This window comes from Eptatretus burgeri, chromosome 12, assembly GCF_056783735.1.
Source record: "Eptatretus burgeri isolate ZD-2024b chromosome 12, Ebu_testis_v1, whole genome shotgun sequence".
Taxonomy (NCBI): domain Eukaryota; kingdom Metazoa; phylum Chordata; class Myxini; order Myxiniformes; family Myxinidae; genus Eptatretus; species Eptatretus burgeri.
Window position 1 is genome coordinate 18,986,127 of NC_140972.1, and position 5,817 is coordinate 18,991,943.

General features: G+C 42.1%; 1 long non-coding RNA gene across 1 annotated transcript; it reads right to left on the reverse strand.

Moving 5' to 3' along the window:
- Positions 1-2,437: 2,437 nt before the first annotated feature.
- LOC147015197 (uncharacterized) lies at positions 2,438-3,407 on the reverse strand. Its single transcript, XR_015050113.1, has 3 exons — positions 3,298-3,407; positions 3,104-3,202; positions 2,438-2,754 (listed from the first exon to the last, which is right to left on the reverse strand). It is a non-coding gene; the product is annotated as an uncharacterized LOC147015197 (long non-coding RNA).
- Between the last annotated feature and the right edge of the window lie 2,410 nt (positions 3,408-5,817).

Sequence of the window (5,817 nt, forward strand, 5' to 3'; positions counted from 1 at the left end):
GCCGCCCAAGCAGCTCATGTCCGGGGTCGACCTGCGGCGAGGTACGATCACCTGGTTTACCATCCGCATGGTACTTAGGTAGGTCGAGTTTGGTGAACAACCCTATCCTACGCGGGTGGCCGATTGGCACGATTGTGGTGAGGTCGAAAGGCCCACCCATGACTGGCTCCGGGCGATAGTTCCCGGAGGGTCACGACTGAATTGTCCGTCCGGTGGGCGACGTACCGCGATTTGAGTCACGTGGCCGATCGCACGCCGGCGGGCGTGAATTTGCAACAATATATATTATGCATGATCATGGCTTAATGGTGAGAGTGGTGTGCTTGGGATCTGAGGGTCCTGAGTTCAAATCCTGCTCAGCTGTTCAATTAATACCAGGTGGGGTTGACTCTGCCTGTCATCCTTCCGAGGTCAGCAAAATGAGTGCCAGCATGCTGGTATCCTGTGTAAGAGTGGTGACCCGTCCAAGATTGTGCCCAATAGCCAAGGAGACTGCTTAGGCAGCACCGACGCTTGGCACAGAGCATGGTCCTGATGGATGGATGGAATATATATTACACATATATTTATATCTGATATATATGATATAGATATATGATATATACACACACACACATATATATATATATATATATATATATATATATATATATATATATATATATATATATATATATATATATATATATATATATATATATATATATATATATATTGGCCTATGTAGACGAAAAACTCGACATCGGCCAATAGACCAACAATAATATATATTGTGTCAATTGAATGTTATATTTTGAATGAAGAACTTAATTTCAATTGAATGTTATATTTTGAAAACGAACTGGAGCACATTCTTGCAGTTTCTAAGTACTTTGGCACCAACTTCACCAAAGTCTCTCTCCTTGATCTGCTCTCTTTCTTATATTAAGGGAGAATCTCGCTGAGCAGGACACAATACGATTGAACTTACTAACATCTCCTCTTTGATTCTCTCTCTCTCTCTCTCTCTCTCTCTCTCTCTCTCTCTCTCTCTCTCTCTCTCTCTCTCTCTCTCTCTCTCTCTCTCTCTCTCTCTCTATCTCTCTATCTCTCTATCTCTCTATCTCTCTATCTCTCTATCTCTCTATCTCTCTATCTCTCTATCTCTATCTCTCTATCTCTCTATCTCTCTATCTCTCTATCTCTCTATCTCTCTATCTCTCTATCTCTACATCACATTCACAATCATTTATATCTGCACTCATTTCTTAAGAGCTAGTCCTTCTTAAGAGCTTGGATACATAGCCTTGGCCATAACGACAGGAGCTTCAGTTGATGTTAATCTCGCACCTTGATATTGTTATTGATTGTGGCCACATCTGATGCACCCACCATTCATGCAGCATTGGTGAATGAGGTGATGGGATAAGTGAGGAGGCTGATTTGATCCTGAGATCAGAAGTCAAAGGCAATGATCCCACCAACCCTCTACTGTCCTTCCTTTGCTGCAGGAGCATCATAGCTGACGTGTAGAGGTTTGGCAGGGACGCAGGATGCTGCCGTGCATAAGATGTCTCAAACACCGACTCCCCACTTGACCATTCAGATGAATCAGATGCCGATGACATTTTCCTTTCAGGCAACTTGGTTTCCGACATTTGCTGCCAAAAAACGAATTCACTCTCTCTTTTCTGGATTGGTGCAACAAACGCCAAAATCTGATACCGTAGTAAGAGTTTCTCCTTCAGTTTGCTACTCCTGGAAAACGAACAACATCTTGTACCATCTTTCCCAGTGGATGTGATGATTTTATGTGATTGTTAGATTGATAACCACTTCCCTGTATGCAGATGCAGAAGCATCAACGCATTCAGTTTGTTTAGCAATTTTGATAACCATGTAGAGCAAGCGAAAAAGATGCAGGATTTTTCTCTTCTTCCATAATCTCCTTTATGAATAACATTCCGGCAGAATGCGTCAAATGAGTTCTCAAAAAGATCCTTCTCGGATGGGGTGGACCTGGAAATGTATGGACGGTTTTATAATATCGATAACATGGCACCAATTCCCAAAACGGTTTGCATGGCGTCTTAAAAAACACAGATTACTTTCATCTTGAACTGACTTCCCTCCTAGTCACATTCACCTTCGACAGTGACAAATAGTTCAACAGCAGGTATGATGATATTTAACTTCTATAGCAACTCAGTCTTGATTTCTAATCCGCCAAGAAGATACGCTCGTCATTATTCAGAGGAGCAGCCTTTTGTACCAAACATTAAAGGAAGGATTAGAGAAACACAGTCAAACATCTGCCATAAAATCTTTCACCAATTACATATAAATGTATGTATTTATTTTACAACGATGGGACGAGCGGTACAATGGTCTACTGAGGTCTTTTCATTGGCTCAGATGCCATACAAAAAAGTCAATTTTTGAACAGTTTGGAGAAACATTAATTGTGTCCGCCGGTGCTCGCTTGTAACGTCTGTAGAGACTGAAAGGTTTCACCATTGTTTACTTCTTTCTTGCAAATGATGCAAACATCGAGAGGATATGTTTTGACATGGAAGAATGCTTTCCCCGAGCAGCTGCAACTGGATGTGATTGTAGTTGCTTATTAGGTGATGGAGTGCCAGAAACAGGAAATTCTTGTAGTTCTGGGATCTGATCTTGCTCGGGATTCCAGCTTCTTTGCGTAGCATTTAGTGGACTTTCAACATTTTCACGGTCTGTGAATTTACCGCAGCAGACAACATGATATCCACTGTCCTTGGGAAGCCATGAAAAGAAAATAACCAGTAATTAGTCTATCAAGGACAGAGATATTTCTTACTAACAGGCTAAAAAGGTGCCCTGTCCTGTCCAAGCAGAATATTTGTTGACAAAACCCACAACAGGTTCAACATGACCTTGTCATACATGTCACTGGGGAAGCTACCAAAGCTATGACCTTGTGTACTGCTACAGCTGGCATTGTTTATAAAGTTTGCTGCAATCAACAATATCTATATCCAGACAGAACAGCATACCAAAATCACATTGTCATATCCAGCCTGGAGGTGCACGCATGCGTAATAGCAGAAGAGGAAGAGATGTGATGTGTTATTGCAGTCCTTACCTTCTTCATGTGAAACTTCATTGTTGGAGTTGATTTGCTTCTCACTATTCAACTGGGACCACTGGAAGCATCGTCCCGCACTCGTGTTTAGCTGTTTTCCTTTAATGGGATCAAATATGGAACTTTAAAAATGACATATGAATGGTAACGAGGCCTTTTGTGCATGCGCTGTGCGTGCGTTTTCAGGGACTCACTTCTGCTCGCCAGGGCTCTTTTAAGCTGCCATCGTTAGTGCGAAATCTGTAATTCAAATATTCTTCTAAACACAATTTTCAGCATTTAAACGAAAGAGTGGCAATTTCAAAATGCTTGTCCATAATTGTTCTTTTCCTGGATGCAAATCAAACACGTGAAAATATAGGAAATACAATAAATATCTGTGGATGCGAGATGTCGAGTTCCTACAATTTACTGCCAATACAAGTGAGCAGCGACTAACGCATGCACGCACGCACGCACGCACACACGCACACACGCACACACTACTCCTTTAAGTAATAGATGCAAAAATGGAATATAATTTATCTTGTGGTGCCAGAACCAAACAAACCCTCTCACAGCTCCCCATATCCTCGCTCCACCCCCATTAATGGTATAATCATAACTCGAAAAGTTGGTTTTAAACCTACCGTGTGCATTCACAAACCCCATATAAGACCTGCCCATCGGTAGTCAGAAGCACCGAAACCAGATACGGCTATATATTTTTTCGCCCATTAGCTCAAAAATTTTATATACAACTTTATATTTAATAATCCCCGTAAAGCTTAAATATACGACGAATACATGGGTAATGGAACCACAAAGACCCACACTGACAACTAAAGGGAGAAGTTTAATGAAGAGAGATTTAATAAAAAATTTAAAGAGGAAGTAAAAAAATATGTCAAGATAAAATAAGAGGTCAAAACAAAAATCAGAAAGGAGGGGGTGGGGGGGGTAGGCCAGCATAGGTACATTTAGTCCACAACCCTGGAGCATGTAATTAGCAAAATAATTCATTTAACTACTTCCATAGAATCTGAGCCAATGAAATGAATTCAGGTGGGAGAAAACTTTGACCAAAATGAGTTACTCATCCAGGGAGATAGAGTATATCTACAGGTCATGGTTGTTGACCACTACCCACCAAGAGTAGTGTGCATGGTGGAGGGAGGATTGGTGTGAATGAGTGAAAGAGGATGGTAGGATATTATGAAAGGAGTGCAGGGAGTGGGTCGACACGAAAGTTTGAGGAAAGGATTAAAGTGGCATGTTTGGAGCATTGAAGAGGAGAGCCAGGAGAGGCAAAAGAGTAAGTGGATACTCGATAGCACATAAAGAAAACTTAAAATGTGATCGCAGGTTGCTTGCGGAGAGAAATTCTCTCCTTGAGATGCACGTTATGCTTTGTGAAATGGTCTTCCATAAAGAAAAGGATGTAGAAATAATGGTAGAGTCTAGCTTCAGCTGTTTTGCTAAGTGGTGATAATCATCATGTTGTTTATGTCTTGGGGTGGGGGCGGGGGGGGGTGACATGCATCCCACCGTTGGCTTTGTCAACTTCTACTGATTTATGCAGAGACAGGAGAGGAAATGTCCTCTGGTTTAGAATCAACATGCAATCTCATTGTCTGCTCCTCTAAATGTTGTGTGCTTGCAATTTCATAAAACACCTGCTATTAACAATTTCAACAAGAGTGAAGTCGATGGCACACCATCGATAAATCCTCATATTATGCTTCCCAGGTAAAGCAAAGTTGAAAGATGGCAAAAAGTTCCATCAGTAATGACCCAATATCAGATTTTGGGTGAAAATATTTTTCCCTCTTTTAACCCCTGTGGCGGGTCCACAATGACACTGCTCATGCACCTTCGTGCCATGTGGTGATCATAACTACCAAGTTTGGTGAATTTCTTCCTGTTAAGGAGGAGATGGACAGACAGAGACAGACAGACAGAGTGGGAGGGAGACGGGAAGGGAGGGAGGTGGGAGAGACATCAAGGGGAAGGGAGTGGATGGGGGAGAAGAGGGAGGGGGAGGAGGAGAGAGTGGGGATGGAGGGAAGAGTAGGAAGAGGAGGGAGGGTTGAGATCATGAAGTCACATTTTACATGATGTGGAATTTCCACGGGTCCTTGCTCGTGTATATATATATGTGATATTTAAAAAGTCACTCCTTTGTCTGCGCATCTTGTCTGCCTGTTCCTTTATGCTCCACAGTTCCTTTCTTTCTGCTCCATTGCCAGTGCATTTAACTACTTTCTCACTTTTCTATGGATCTGAGCACTTTCAGTAGACAAAGTTTTCTGGATTGCTGGTTGTTTGAGGCCATGCCACATTGTGTGAATATAATGCATCTTCCCAATTACACTGGGTTTTTTTTTCTTTGACCAAAGAGGAGGATGTTTGTGATTTAAAAATAAGTGACAACCACATTGGAAGTTGACCGGCTGGTGGTCTGTGTTTTTCAACTGTCTCTATTCACGCCTTGCTCACTGCTCCCATCCACTTTTATTCCTGTGCATCCCCAGGCCCTCCAGGATACATGTGTTCTTATAGTAACCACCTCCCAACACCTTCCAAAAACAGGCTTATCCCTCCATGGAGGGGATGCGTCAAGCGCTCACTTCAAATTGTTTGTTTCTTCTTTTTTTGTCCGCCTATGGAATTGCCTTCCTGAGACAATCTAATCCCATCCTTCCCTCCATGGCATCAAGAAGACAGTACACCAC